Genomic DNA, 15,252 nt, shown 5'->3' with positions numbered 1-15,252 from the left:
CCCCCTCCCCTCGAACACCATTAATAAATTTTGCGCTGTCGGTCGAAATCCGATCAGGTCGCATCGATAATAACTAAAAAGTTGCTTATCTATATAAATCGATATCGTGCACGGTGATCGCTCATTATACGTCACACACGATACGTTTTTTTTTCCGCAACACCGTCCTTAACCCGTTGTAAGAGGAGAGTTTCATAATTATTTTCCGGGACGAATAATTGTAGCGCACCGCGCTGCAGTACTCCACGACTTCTTGTACGGATCTCGTTAGGATCTAATTATTTGTGCCAAACGTTTCTTACGTTATCCTAACGCTCATCGTTTAATACTTACGTCGAGAACCGGCTTAACATAACGTATCGATGTTTTTCACGCGCGCACTCGTAATTTCTAACCGATGTCAATCGTTGTCCGATTTTTCCCTTGTATTTCAACATTCAATTCATTTAACGGATCAAAAATAGCACTTAAAAAACCATCTATCCACACATCATCATTCAATTTTTCAGCCAATTAGTAGTTCATTTGTTTGAAAAATATGTATTTCTACTCGCAAAGACGCGATGCGAGAAAAAAAGCAGATGTGCCATCAGAAAATATTCTAATGCCGTCAGTCCAAACTAGGCCGTTAATAGAACTTGTAAACAGCACACACTTTAAGTCTTTAAGAATGAAACTAAACGAGAACAATCTATGATATCCGTAAAACCAAACTTAAAAAAACGTGTATTTCATACAAATTTGTGCAAACTCGTGCAGAATATTCTTTTTATATACTATAATAATAAAAAAAACTATTTACGGTCTACAATGGCAAAATTCCGCTATTCATACTTAATGGAATTATCAATTGAAGCTGAAATAACCATTTAATTAATGTCAAAAGAAATTATCAATTATTATTTAGATACTTTTAGATCATGAAAAATAAATTTTGTTTATTAATTTTTTTTCGTTATGTTAATTTTATTTCCATATATTGTAATACAATTGAAAGCGGTAAATCATGTGTTGCCTTTGTTGCCTTTACCCTAAAATTCATAAATACATCACTGCTTTTGTCGACAATGAGTAACGACCGATGACGTCAAAACCGTTAATCGATTTCGTAAACAAAAATGTTTGCAACTAGTCACACGTGTTATAGTCGAAAAGTATAATATTTCTGACACTCGGTGTCTGAAGAGGCGGGAAAAAATGTGAACGGTTTCAAAGGTCAAGCAATCGGAAATATTGAGCGGTCCGAGGACCAGCGGCCTAGTTTTTGATATAAAATTATACCCCGTAAGTGTGTGCAGAATATTTGGTCATATGCTACGTGTACGGGTATGCGGTCATCGTGATGGAGGGGGTCATTACGATGGCAAAACCTGTGCACAGGGTAGGTGCAGCAGTAACGAGAAGAGGTAACGTTTTCACATCACGTTGGTCGGGACAGTTTTTGGAACTTTCCGTTACATCGTGTCATGTGCTCGAAGGGGCGTATTTAGACTTACTTTTAGGAAGGGAACTCAAATTTTTTCTTTAATTCAGGCTTAAAATGTAGAAGTAAAATTGTTGGTAATATTTAAATCCGGTGAATCCTTAATATTTGTAGTTTTTTTTTTCTTATGCCGGATCCACTTAGAATCGACTTTTGTGCAGTTATTTTTTAACACCTGCCTGTGTTTTGAAATGTATACTTATGTTTTATTTGGTTTTTCACTAAGTATGAACCTGAAAAAAAGCTTAATTCATTATTCACAGCCACGGGTAATTTGATTTCATTATAAAATGTTCACATCAAAAAAATTTGAAATGTGTATCCCACATGAAATCGATTCCTTAAATACGGATTCAGGGGGGACGATCGCTCCTTCACCCCCTCCCCCCAACCCCCTAAAATACGTTCCTGCATGCTCGGCGGGTGTGTAATTTTCGACGACCGCATACGCTTTATGCACACGGTCGCTCGGCAGAACGGATTCCCGACGGCTACTGATCATCAGCAGTACCCCTAATTTTAACACAAGCCGTTTTTTAGTTCATCGCGTCCGTCTGCGCTGCGAAGTTTCCAAAGCGGACTGGTGACCGACGGGAAAAACGGAAACGGCCACAAAACCCGTTACGTTTTCCCGAGACTTTGTTGAGTATTGATGAACGATTTCGTTTCGTACCGTTGCCGCGGATCCGACCACGCGTAAGTTCGAGCGCATTGGCAATCGGCCGGCGTTACGGTGTACAACATCGATATTATGTTATCTCGTGTTTGTACGAGACAATTCTAGTTGACCCGGCGATGCTTTGACATTGTTAGATTAAATCACTCATGCGCATTATTGTCCCGCTCGTATATGTTTTCTCACCTCTTCAAACATGAAACAGGGCCAGACCTCTTGGTCGGGTGAGAAACTACCGGTCGGCAATTTACAGGAAACTATGGAACGATTTTGAGCGAAGGCCGAGTAAATCATTCTATACTTATAAAGACGGTTAGTGCAGTAGAATAATAAATATTTTTAACTAAGTAAATTTTTAATGTTCTGACATTTGTAAGAAAAAAAAAAAAAAGGTATCTGAAATTTAAGAAACCCGAAACTTTCAAATGTCTATAAATAGCACAAAATTCATTGAAGTACTCCGAAGAAGCAAAATATCTTTCATTATTTAATTATACAGCAGATTTTTGTTGTGTCGAATCTCAAGGGGAATAGGAAAATGTTTGAGGCATAAAGAAATTCGAGATATTGAGTTTTAATAAATTTTTTAAAAAATTTAAAAAATATAATTTGAAACACAATTTGAATGCTTAAAATACTAATACAATATACATATCAATGAACTACAATATTTAACAAATTAACTTTTCTTCTTAAATATCTGTATGGTATATTTTTATCTTGACACTGAGTAAAGCGTTTTAATGAACATTTATCAATGTCCAAATAAGAAATCATCTTCATTTTTTTCACAATTCAACATCAGCACTTAATCGTTTGGTTTAATAGTTGACGATAATTTATTTGGCGGAATATTGGATTAATTGGAAATTTCACATTTTTAACCGTTAGATTTTCCAACCAACTGTATTAAACGAACTTTATTTAAAATTTTCAGGACACTCTGAATTTACTCTTATTTCCCATTTCACTATATTGACGACACTTTGTATATACGAATGACTACAAATATTGACTTCAAACGCACACAATCATAACTATCACTATACTGAATTTACTGCACAATTTTCTGTTCTTACTGTACGTAAAATTATTATTTATGTACTTAAAATAATGAAAATAGGATTAATTTTACATCAAGTTATCGAGGTAAACGCTATCGAGTGTAATGGTAGTTTCAAGAAGATTGCGGTGTAGTTCGAACTAACGAAAAATTCAATATAGTGACGTTCGACATAAGAAGATTATATTTTATAGGTAATATAGTTTAATAGAAATTCTTCCAATATCCGAAAAGTTAACTTATTGTTATTGTTAATTTGTTATTTATGCTAATCATTACTATCGAACGAAAGGAACGGGATTTCGTTTTTAATAAAAAAAAACTATATTTTTTTTTCGTAAAACACTACGCACAAGCTGCTTTCACAACGATACATGATAATATTACTGATGCGCCACCCGCTGATTCGCGTAGATGTGTATTCACATATTTTTAATGAAACACACAATTCTCGGCGCGAAATTTATGATCCCTTGTACTTTTGTTCGTTCCGTTATTTATTTTTCTTTTTCTTTTGTACAAATGGTCTATTAAAGTTTCGCCTGGATGATGTTATGAAGAATGTTATTTAAAAAATACATTCGAATATAAAATCCACACCAACATCTCGTAGTCGATTCATTAACGGCTGACATTTATTATACTACTAAATTAACTTCATGAATTCATATACTCTATGTGTAACGAATAGGGAAATCATCTGATATATTTGTACGCAATACGGTTTTACTTAAATCTCGTTTGTGCAAACGGATCGAATGGGAAAATAGTATTATTCATAAAAAAAGTTATAACAACGAATAAATTAAGTGGTAAGATGTACTGATTCCGAGTGTTAGTTCTATATCGTGTTAATTGCATTTGTTCGTATACGTTTAATAACAATTAACTATCAATATTTGTAATGGTTATCAGTTTTATAAAAATATATTAGGCTCTATATTTTTTTCGTATACTTTGCAAGTATAAATATTAAATTATGCATTCATGCCTATGCATTCATAACCTAAAATATATTATATAAAATTATAATAACAAAATTACTATTAAATTAATCAACTTAACGTGTGATACATAAAATATATTGGAATACAATTTTGAAATTTCCACTGAAAGCTAAAACGTAAATTATGTACAGATCAATTACGATAAAAAAATTGCTTTTTGATCATCAAATAAATTAAATGTTTTATATAATTAGTTTCATTTACATTTGATTTAGTAAGTTCAATTTTTAATATCAAAATATTATAATAATAATATATAATATATAATAATAATATAATAATATATAATTTAATATCAATTAAAATTTTTAATATCAGTACAATAACTTTCCGTTTTTTATAATATTGCAGAATGTATTTAAATTATAACTATATTTATAATTATTATCCGGTCGTACTTCAATCTTTTAATCTTACGATAACGATCTGTTGCATTAGGGTGATTGCATTTTTAACTCCCGAGCCATAAAACACTACATTATTTTAACTCCAGAATCATTTATTATACTAAGTTTATTAGGTTGTTTAAAAACTACATATTACTGCATTATTATTTCTCCCGAGGATTCATTATATAGTATATCATGAGTATGGAAAATTATCAAATTACTCATCAAGAAATAATATTATATATCTAAATATTTTATATTTTTTACGGTATAATGTAGTAATTATTTTTACTATATTAATAACATTCGTTAATATTTTAATATAAATGAAATCAGTAAATATTTTTAAGATATGGTTTTATTATTTTTAATATTTTTACAAATTATTGATTAAATAATTCAATATTTGTTTGATTGTTTTCTGCTTTCAATTTTTAGTAATGGGATAAATCAAGGGAACCTTTTTTTTTGTTCTCATAGTATTTTTTTGAAATATAAGTAACAAAACGAAGCCTTATTAAAAAAATGATATTTTTTAAACTATATTTCGTTTATAACAATAAAACCCGATTGAATATAAGATATGCATATTTTCAGAAACGGCTTGACATATTTTAAAGCAATTCTCAAGTGGTTCCACGAAATCGATATCAACCCTCCTAGAAAGTGAACAGACCATTGGTAATATGAAATTTTAGGATAAATAAAATATATTAAAAATGTCGTAGTGATTACACCAATGAATCGATAAAAATAATGTCCTGTGAGTTTAGCAAAATGTCGTCTCTTAAATAATAAATACCGTAATGTATTTATCCAAACCATAAAATACAAACAAATCGTAAACCTATACATTTAACGTTGCTATAAAATGTTTAGTAACACTAAATTGTAGTTTTATCTCCGAGTTAGGATGGCAATACTTAGTAGCTGATATTATGATGATGTACTGTTTTTGCAGTGTTGTATTCAAAACTTCTTGCGGCAATAAAATACCTCGACACATTTTATATTATTCTACGGATTAGTCATTTTAACGCAAATGGTGTATGTAATTTTGAGTAATTTTGGAGGACAAATGTGAAAAAATAATCGTTTTCAGTAAAATCCTGAGTTCTAATTATAGTTACAATTAAAAATTCAACAGTCACATCGGATTTTGATTTTAAACCGTAATACAGTATCCATTTCAAAATGAAGGATGTCGTTTGCTAATGAACTGTTGTAACTTATTTGAAATTAAATTAGAAATGTCGTTGCTTTAATAAAAGAGATTGTAAATATAATTTTAAATTAAAATTATGATATTGAATGTTTCTATTGTTATGTGAATCTATCATGACATAGTAACAATGCGCATTAAAAAAATAATAAAAATATAAAGTTTCATTTCGTGCGTTCAATTTGTCTTTATTTTTGTAAATATTAAATTATTTTATATACCATTGTGGGATTTAAGTAATAAAAATCACTCACAATTTAATTTAATTAAAATAGACACTATATTATATAAATATGTATGTACAAATATCGATACTCGTTACAAATGCGGAGGAATTGCCGAATATATCGCGGAGTGTAATTTACAGTGTGTCGCGGATTGTACTCACGGACTGATTGAATGAGCGTCTGACCAGCCGGTATATATATCGGCGTCGATTGTCTAGAACATTCTCGAAATTACCTTAACGAGATAATCATCGCATATTCTAGAACATGGGATTTCCCCTTATCCACTGACAATATTATAAACAGCTTGGACGATTCGCGGTGCGTTGTTTACGTCACCACACCATATTATCTAATGTAGTAAATCGAAGTGTTGGAAAAAGTTTCGTATTGATCTTACAGTTATGAATAGTTATTAAATAAATGTGATGCGATGAAAAATAATAAATGGTTGGGTTAGTTGAATCAAAACGAGAAACCAATGAGAAAGGAATTTCCTCAAGTACCTCTCCTAGTTGTTTTATGCATTGGATTGTAGAAGCTTATAACTTCTTTTATATTGAATTTTTCTTATTACAATTTTATCACGATATTTTGTTAGAACTTTATAAAAGTATTCTCATCAGTGTCCACATCAGTGATCACATTGTTATTCACATCACGTCGTTATGTATACTTATTTAAATCATACTCGCATACTGATTTAAACCATGTTTAATTTTTAATTATAATACTTTATATAATCAAAACCACCTATTCAATAACAATTCAGTTTTTTTTTTCGCACATACAGAATATTGTAGACGATATGACAGAAATATTTGTTGAATATTTCACAATAATATTATGTAATACAAAATATGTATAACGTCTACGTGAAAGTTATGATTTAAAAATAATAAAATTTAAATATTTTTAAAAAAAAAAATAAAAATAAAAGTCATTAGGTATATATGAAACAGTGATAAATCAAAGAGAATTATTTTTTACAGCTTGTACCAACTGAGAAATAGACACTTTGATTGCGTGATATTTGAAAAAATTTGTATTGACAATGAACCATATTATATATATGCGTCAGATTTGATGTTATAAAAAAAAGAATTTACAATATAGAAAACAACGAGGGCTTTTAATAAAAAACCAAACATATTTTCAATTAAAAAAAAAAAAAAAGCTGCAATAATATATAAATAGCGTAAGTGTAAGCTTGTAACTTTATTTTACATGTTTTGTAATAATATGCATTTGAAATACGTGTTAAACAAGCATAAATTCTAATTACGGTCGAACAATCATGGAATCGAGGATTTGAAATAAAATAAAATAATTTAACGTTTGGAGATTACATTATATTTGTTTAATTATAATTAAGGAGTAAAAATAAAATTGTTTAAACCTTCCATATACTTTACTTACAATAAACGGTTTAGGTTTATGAGAAGTTTTTACATGATATTTAATTGAAAAAAATTCGAGATCACGAAGCGAAAGTACCAACTCTAAAAGGGTTTTGATTTAACGTGGAAAAATGGACTACAGTTTCAATTGACGTACGTATGTCAAGTGCAAAGATGTTATAAATACGATACTGTTTTATTTGCACATTTACAATTTATTCTTAATTGAATAAAATAAAACATTTTCAAACCACAAATCTAATTTTTTAACATAAATATTTTAATTATATTATCAATATATTAAAATTGTTTTGCATGATCATAAATATTAACCAAAACTTAATATAAATTTTTTCAAAAATATTAAAAGTTTGTAATAGGGTTTTTAATTATAATTTCATAAAATATCTTTTTAATAGTTTATTACATTTTTATTATGCATACGTCTAAAAACAGAACAATTTCACCAATAAAATATGGAATCTGACAAAATTATTTGGAAAAATAATATTATACAATGTTTTCATAATTTTAATTGTACTATTAAACTGATCAAATTAATTTTACAATTGCTTTGATTAAATATAATTTTAAATGTATATAATAATATTTTAACGTCTGTAACTTTTAAAAATTTATAGTCAATACCCATAAATGCTCATATGAATACCTATCATAAATATATTTCTAACTTTTCCTTGGCACATTTTATTTTTTTTACTCTAGTGTTTTGACTATAAATATTATTTCAAAATGTATTAAATCAATTTTATTGTTAAACAACGTTTACCTACCTACTTAATAAATTTAATCATACTATCAATATAATATTATAGCAGTTGTTACATCAATAAATATAAAATAAATAATGTGTTATAATTAATTTAGTTTACATTACCATAAATTAATTTTAATTAAAATACTTGCAGGCAACTAGCTTACTCAATAGCAGTGAATTATTCAATAACCAAACGAATCTTATTCCATTTGTAAATCAATATTACTTTAGACTTTAATTTAAAACTGAATAATTAATTACCTATGAATAGAATGCAATAGGATTCTATTATAGTTATATTTTAATTATAATATTATAATACTTTTTAATGATAAATTATTTTTAATTCCATTTAATGGGTTGGCTGTTGATTTTTAATTGTAATCGGTTTACATATATCCAAACGGTAAATATTTTTCTTCACTTTTACTAGGTTGAATTTTTATTTCATAGATCGTTCTGGTATTTGGCCTAATGAGTTTTATAGGTCTATAATTAAGCTTAATTTACCAAAATTAGAATTTTGTGTTATTTTAGAGAGATCATTTAATATGTATAATTTCTATGTTGTATATAAATGTACATATTATTCATTTACCATAGTTGAAAAATGAAAAAATTCATATTTTTTTTGTGTATCGTTCAAAGCATGGAATAATTGTTTATGAAATTCGAAGTTTATAGATAATAGAATATTTTATTACAATTTATTATTTGTATAGATTGTTTATGAATAATTTTTATACTATTGTTTTCATCTAAATATTTATAAATCAGTTAACAATATCGAATGTATAATAATGCAATTTAAATTATAAACAACATTAATGGCAAATAACTGCTATAATACATTAAGATTATTATTTAAACACGGTTTTAACTATAACACGGTGGACACGTTATAGTTTGTCAACACGTGAACCTATTATTTGGAAAAATATCATGCCTATTTGATTTTTTACTTTAAGTGTATTTATACGCTGTGGTATAGTTTTCAATAGTCATCTTACCACTTAGGGCAAAAGATGATCGATCATTTTTAGAAGTTAAATCATTTGAAATGTATAACCGTAATAGAATGTTACTACTACCTACCGTATTATATTCTTTATATCCTAAGTAAAATAACTATATATATATATATATATATATAAATACACTAGAATAGATTGGATAAAGACGGATTTCAAAGAGGATGAGAGTGTTCGCCTTTATTCGTATAAATGGCAAGTTTTTTCGGCTATTCATCAGTGTTGAGGGATTGGAAAAGGTACACAGTGAAGCGGAGAAATCTATAAAAAATAAATAAATAAAACCAACGTTTCAGAATCAAATGTATATCGGATGTAGTATGTACGTGTTATTTAACTGTTTTATTATTAGGAAAACAGAACGAAAAACTATCCATTTTAGTTAGATTGCAGACCGTAGGGATTCCTTGTCACTTAGTAATACAAGCGTCAGAGGGTTAATCAGTGAATATTGTTGTATAAACTAAAAAGTCAAATAGTTTCTATGTAACAGTGGAGTAAAGGAAATACTTCGAATACAGAAATCTTCTTCTCTTTCCATCCACAATTGTTGTATCAAATTGTATCGAATAACTGTTGGCTAATTAAATTTCAATTTGCGATAAAAATATTACAATCTAAAATTTGTTATAATACCAGTGATATTGTATGGAAACGTCTTTTATCTCTGATTTATTCATGAAAAGGATTGGGACCATGTATACTTATATTAACATTAAAATTTAATTGTTTGCATTTTTTTTTTAACAGAACTAAGTAATTGGTGAGGGTTGTTTAAACTATTTAAGTTCTTATAGTCCACGTAATGAGAGAAATTTACAAACGATTAAACATTTAAAAATCCAACAAGATTGGCACGAGAATGAATGTGTTTTACGGTGCTTTCAAAATATAATTATATCGTAGAAAAAAAAAATATAATTTAAACACAAAACTTTAGATTTTATATATTTTAATGTGTTATATTTAAATCGTAGTTAGAATGATCTTTAAATATAGGTAATTGACTAATTAAATTGTTCCATTGTGCCATAACACAAATTATATAATATTAGACGGCGCTTTGTATAGGCAATTTAGTATCATATCGATGAAATAATATGTTATATCGAGAAATAAAAACAAAATAATAATACTGTCGTTCGTGTGAAAGTTGGATACAAATAGTAAGTTTTTTTTTTTTTTGATTATACATGGATATTATAATGAATTACTGATCGAATATTTGTACTTTGTTTCTATGTAAATACACTGAGTGTACACTTATTACTTTTTTTAGTCATATAATTAAATATAATTTAGGATCTTGTGTAGGAAAGTATAGCAAAGGTTTTTTATTCTTATATTGTAATGAATATGATACATTTAAAAATGTCAACAGCTATTATTATTATTTCAAACTCTATATCTATTTACAAAAAATGATAACTATTCTTTATTTATAATTTATTTCTCTATAATTTTTGGTAGAAATAATATATTATAATATATAATATATTATAATATAATATATATATATATATATATATATAATATATATATATATATTATATTATAATTGGTCCGTACTGGGCTATATATTTATAGATAATGATTTTTTATTTTTTATTGAGCCAATATTTTGTTATAAATCAATATGTTGAGATACTTTTTATTGAGTATCAATTTATTTGATAGAGCAACATAATATGTTGATATATTATAAATATATATATTATGTACAATATTTGCCAGAATACTATTCATATTGCGTCTTATAGTGTTGACAATAAGAAGTGTTTCATGCGTGACTAAATAAAGGAATATATTTTACTATCGAACTCTAATGGTTACGATTAGATAGCGCTGTATGTTATAAAAAAAAACAAACAATTTGAATTAAATAAATCGATCGTTGATATTAAAATCCAAATTGATTATTATTACAGTAATCACTCTAAACTTATTTTAAATGCAATTTTATTTGATTTTATAAATATAGTTTAGATACATTTATTATTTTTATGCTATTTCTTTTACTAAAAATGTTTTAGTTGCTATTAACTAACTAATTTTAAATTTAAGACATTTAATCTCGTTATTTAATTTTGAATGAAATATTTATTTACTTAAAGAGTCTTTTTCTGAAATATCAGAGTATGTGGTCTGAATAATTTGGGACGGTTTATTTGTAGTAGACTGCTATATCTTAATTAATAATATTACAGTAGAACCCTTCTCGTCCACCCTCGGCTAGTCCGCCACTCTGGTTAATCCAACAATAGTATTGTCGATATGAATATAGATTTTCCAATTTATAGTATGTGACTAGATATATTTATAAAATTAATTGTCCGTTTACTATTTATCTATTTTTCATTTATTTTATTATTTAATTATTTATTTAATTTAATATACGAGTATGTATGTAATTAAAAATAATATTTAAAAGAATTTAATAAATAAATCTGGTAACAAATTGTTTTCAATTGTTTCTTTATATTCTATTAATTCGACTTCACCCCCAGCTCCGAAGGTGACGGATAGAGAGGTTCTACTATAATAATATTGTTATAAGATTTATAAAAAATAAATAAAACAAGTTATCTCTGTCATTTGTTCATACATTAATTATATGTTTATCGTCATACATAGCGATTACTTGGTGTACTCCAGTTCAGCGTTTCTCAAACTGTGAATCACGACCCCCTAGGGGGTTGCGAGTCAATTTTTAGGGGGTCACGAGAATCATACAGATTGTAAGAAACAAGCACATTCATCACATACGGCTAATTATTAATTAAGTATTATATTATTATTATAAAGTAGTAAATAAGTAATAAAATAGAAAAAAATTTGTTTTTTTGAAATTATTTTTATTGATTCTGTAAATGTAAAACTATGGGGTCATGATAGATTTTTGGAAGAAAATTTGGGTCGTGGTCCTAAAAAGATTGAGAACCACTGCCCCAGTTAATATAAATGAAATACACACAATGATTAATTCGATATCCCTCTATTGATCGAGTACATATTACATAATATTGAAGTTTTTATAAAAAAAATATACTGTAATACATGTAATGCAGAGTATGTATAATGTCGGTCGATTGTCCCTGTCGATATTTCGATTGTCGGTCAAAAGTCCATATTCCCGAGGAAACAATAACGTTCGTAAAAATGACGGGTTTCGATTAAAGAGACTCCAGTCAAAGCTACTTTTCCGAAGAGAAATCGCTCTGTGGTACTAGGGATCTGACAGGAAGAGAAGAGGATCTTGGTCGATACTCGCGTCTTTTATCCTCATGGTCGTGAGACAGTTAGGCGTTCCTGGACATGGCAGAGACAATCCTGTCTATTAAAGTGGTGGACGAGTGGGAAGTAGAGGGACCGGATCCTAGAAGGCGACGACCAGGTCGGCAGGTTCTGCGAGCCGGACCATAAAGTAAGAGGACAAATAGTTCGCGAACCTATGACTGGCGAGTGCTGTGACGGGGAGAAAAACGAACAGTCAACTCGTCCCGCGAGAACGGTGAAAGTGCCACCACCCACAACGTTTAACACTTCATCTATGACACCGCGGGAGGGTCGACGATCACGGCTAATCAAAGCCGCGAATGTTCATCCAACCGAAGACGACGATATGACATGTGACATAACCTCGTAGCGCGGTCGGGGTTCCACTTCAGTTGATATTTGATTTTATGATTGCGCGGTCAACTGAATGCGGGACCAGTTTGTAAAACATTATACATTTGATTGATTAAAAAATTATGGGAACCGAGTGGCAGTAGTGTGATAAATAGCACTTGCTTGGTTCTCGATTCAAACAGAAAATAGAAAAAAAAACAAGTTTTTAGATATTTTAAATATTTATTGATCTGTATTCATATTACTAAAATTATATTTTTTTAAGAATTTCTGAAATATTTCAAAATAATTAAAACTATGTTTCACTTTTTGATATTTGATGACTTATGACTATTTGCAAATTTATACATCTATATGCAAAATAACTGTAACATAACTTAATACAATGGATAATTTTCAAATTAAATTTTAACACATAATTCAACATTAAAAACACTTAAGAGGATGAAAGGCCAAATATTATTTAGTCATAATAAAACCACAAAAACTTCCGTTATAATATAAAATACAAAATTAGTAATTTTATCACGAGGAATAATATAATTAGGAAAATCGTGTTAGCTTATAAATTCAACATATTTTAAGTTTTTATTTTATTTTTAGGAAAGCCTTGAGAAAATCTATAAATTACTTTTTAAAATAGTTTTGTGTATTACATTTTTAATTAATAAGATACTTGGAGAAACTTTTAGTTCAGTTAAATCATTCAAAAACTCAGCTATCGAAAAAACTCATTGCTCAATACCAATATATTTTTCAACGTTTCAGATTAAATTATTTATAAAATTGATGTTTCTGGCTACAATAGTTTTCTAAAACATCGAATTAATTATTTTCGTTAATATAATTAATGTGTTAACCGTATGATATATGTATATTTTAATTTCGAATAGTACCACTATTTATAAGCAACATTGCAAATTATATTTTATACTTTTAAGAAATTAATATAGGTAAACATTGGTATGGAGTTATTAAAAATAAAATATAATTTTTAACCGTTAAAATTTAAGTTAAAGTTAATAAATATACGTTATAACGTTGGTTAGTAATTTTTAATTTGTTAAAATATTATTTTAAAATTAAATACTATACATTAAACGAATGACATCCATCTTAACATTGTTATTGTAATCAACTATAATAGTATAATATAAATATATGATAGGTTTTGTATCAGTCGCCATATTTTGTGATTTTCAACGTAAGTTCAAAGTACCAACAACCCTCACTTTTAATTTACGCACAATATAATTTTTACTCTAGCTGATTGTATCATACAATTCACTGGCTTTCGAGTGAAAATTACCTTAAAATCTTATCAATATACATTGATTGTTAAATTATTGAATCTTCTTATAATACTCGTAATGTAGATGATTATATAGAAAAAAAATAAACGTCGGAAAAAATATTACTACTTAATAATTTATTTTTTTCATAATAGTTGTTGACACAACTATATTTACATAACCATGCAAATATGATAATGTTTTTACAATAGATAGAATATTAGATTATGATCATAGGATAATTATACTTATAATAATATGTAATTATTTGTTAACGATTATAGTATTTTGCAACACGCTTAACATAGTAATAATTATAATAATAATAATAACATAAGTATACTGTTAACTTAGAACAATTTAACATACTGTATAGTAATATGTTTAACAATGTTTACAGATGCAATATTAAATCATTTATTATAATAATAAATAATATAAATATATAATACTTATATAGACAAATATTACCCTCTTAAATTTACTCATAGTGGTAAATTTCATAATTTGGTTCTTATTTTAATTAAACGATATATTAAATAAATATGATGGTATTTAAATTTAAGTATTTTCTTCAAAATTTCGTTGTTATGTAAAGATAGTTTTGAATGTTTATAAAATTAAAGTTGTAATTGAAAGTTTATACTGCAGTATAATTTTACGCGTAAGTCTTTTTAACAATATATTTTTAAGTATCTTTGTTTTGGAATCAAAACTTATCGTTTCGTGTATTTCATCGGCACCATTAAACTTTATACTAAAAATAACAGCATTTTGTTGTTTTATGGTGCATAATACATTTTGAAATGTCGACAATTGTATTTTAAAAAATAACAAAATTAGGCGTTGATTTAATTATTAATTTATTTCAAATAATTTTTTTCGGTTTAAATTAAAAAAAAAAAAAAAACAAAGCAAAACTATTGTTGGATCCTATGAATATCTGTACTAATTTCAATATTTTTTTTACAGACCTCCCGCGTATGGGTTATGAATTACAAAAAGTGTTTACAATCGTTTTTAGTGCACAACAACTTTTACACATAGCAAATAA

This window comes from Sipha flava, unplaced genomic scaffold, assembly GCF_003268045.1.
Source record: "Sipha flava isolate LNK unplaced genomic scaffold, YSA_version1 2_pilon_pilon, whole genome shotgun sequence".
Taxonomy (NCBI): domain Eukaryota; kingdom Metazoa; phylum Arthropoda; class Insecta; order Hemiptera; family Aphididae; genus Sipha; species Sipha flava.
The sequence above is the reverse complement of the archived record's forward strand: the minus strand, read 5'-3'. Positions refer to the sequence as shown.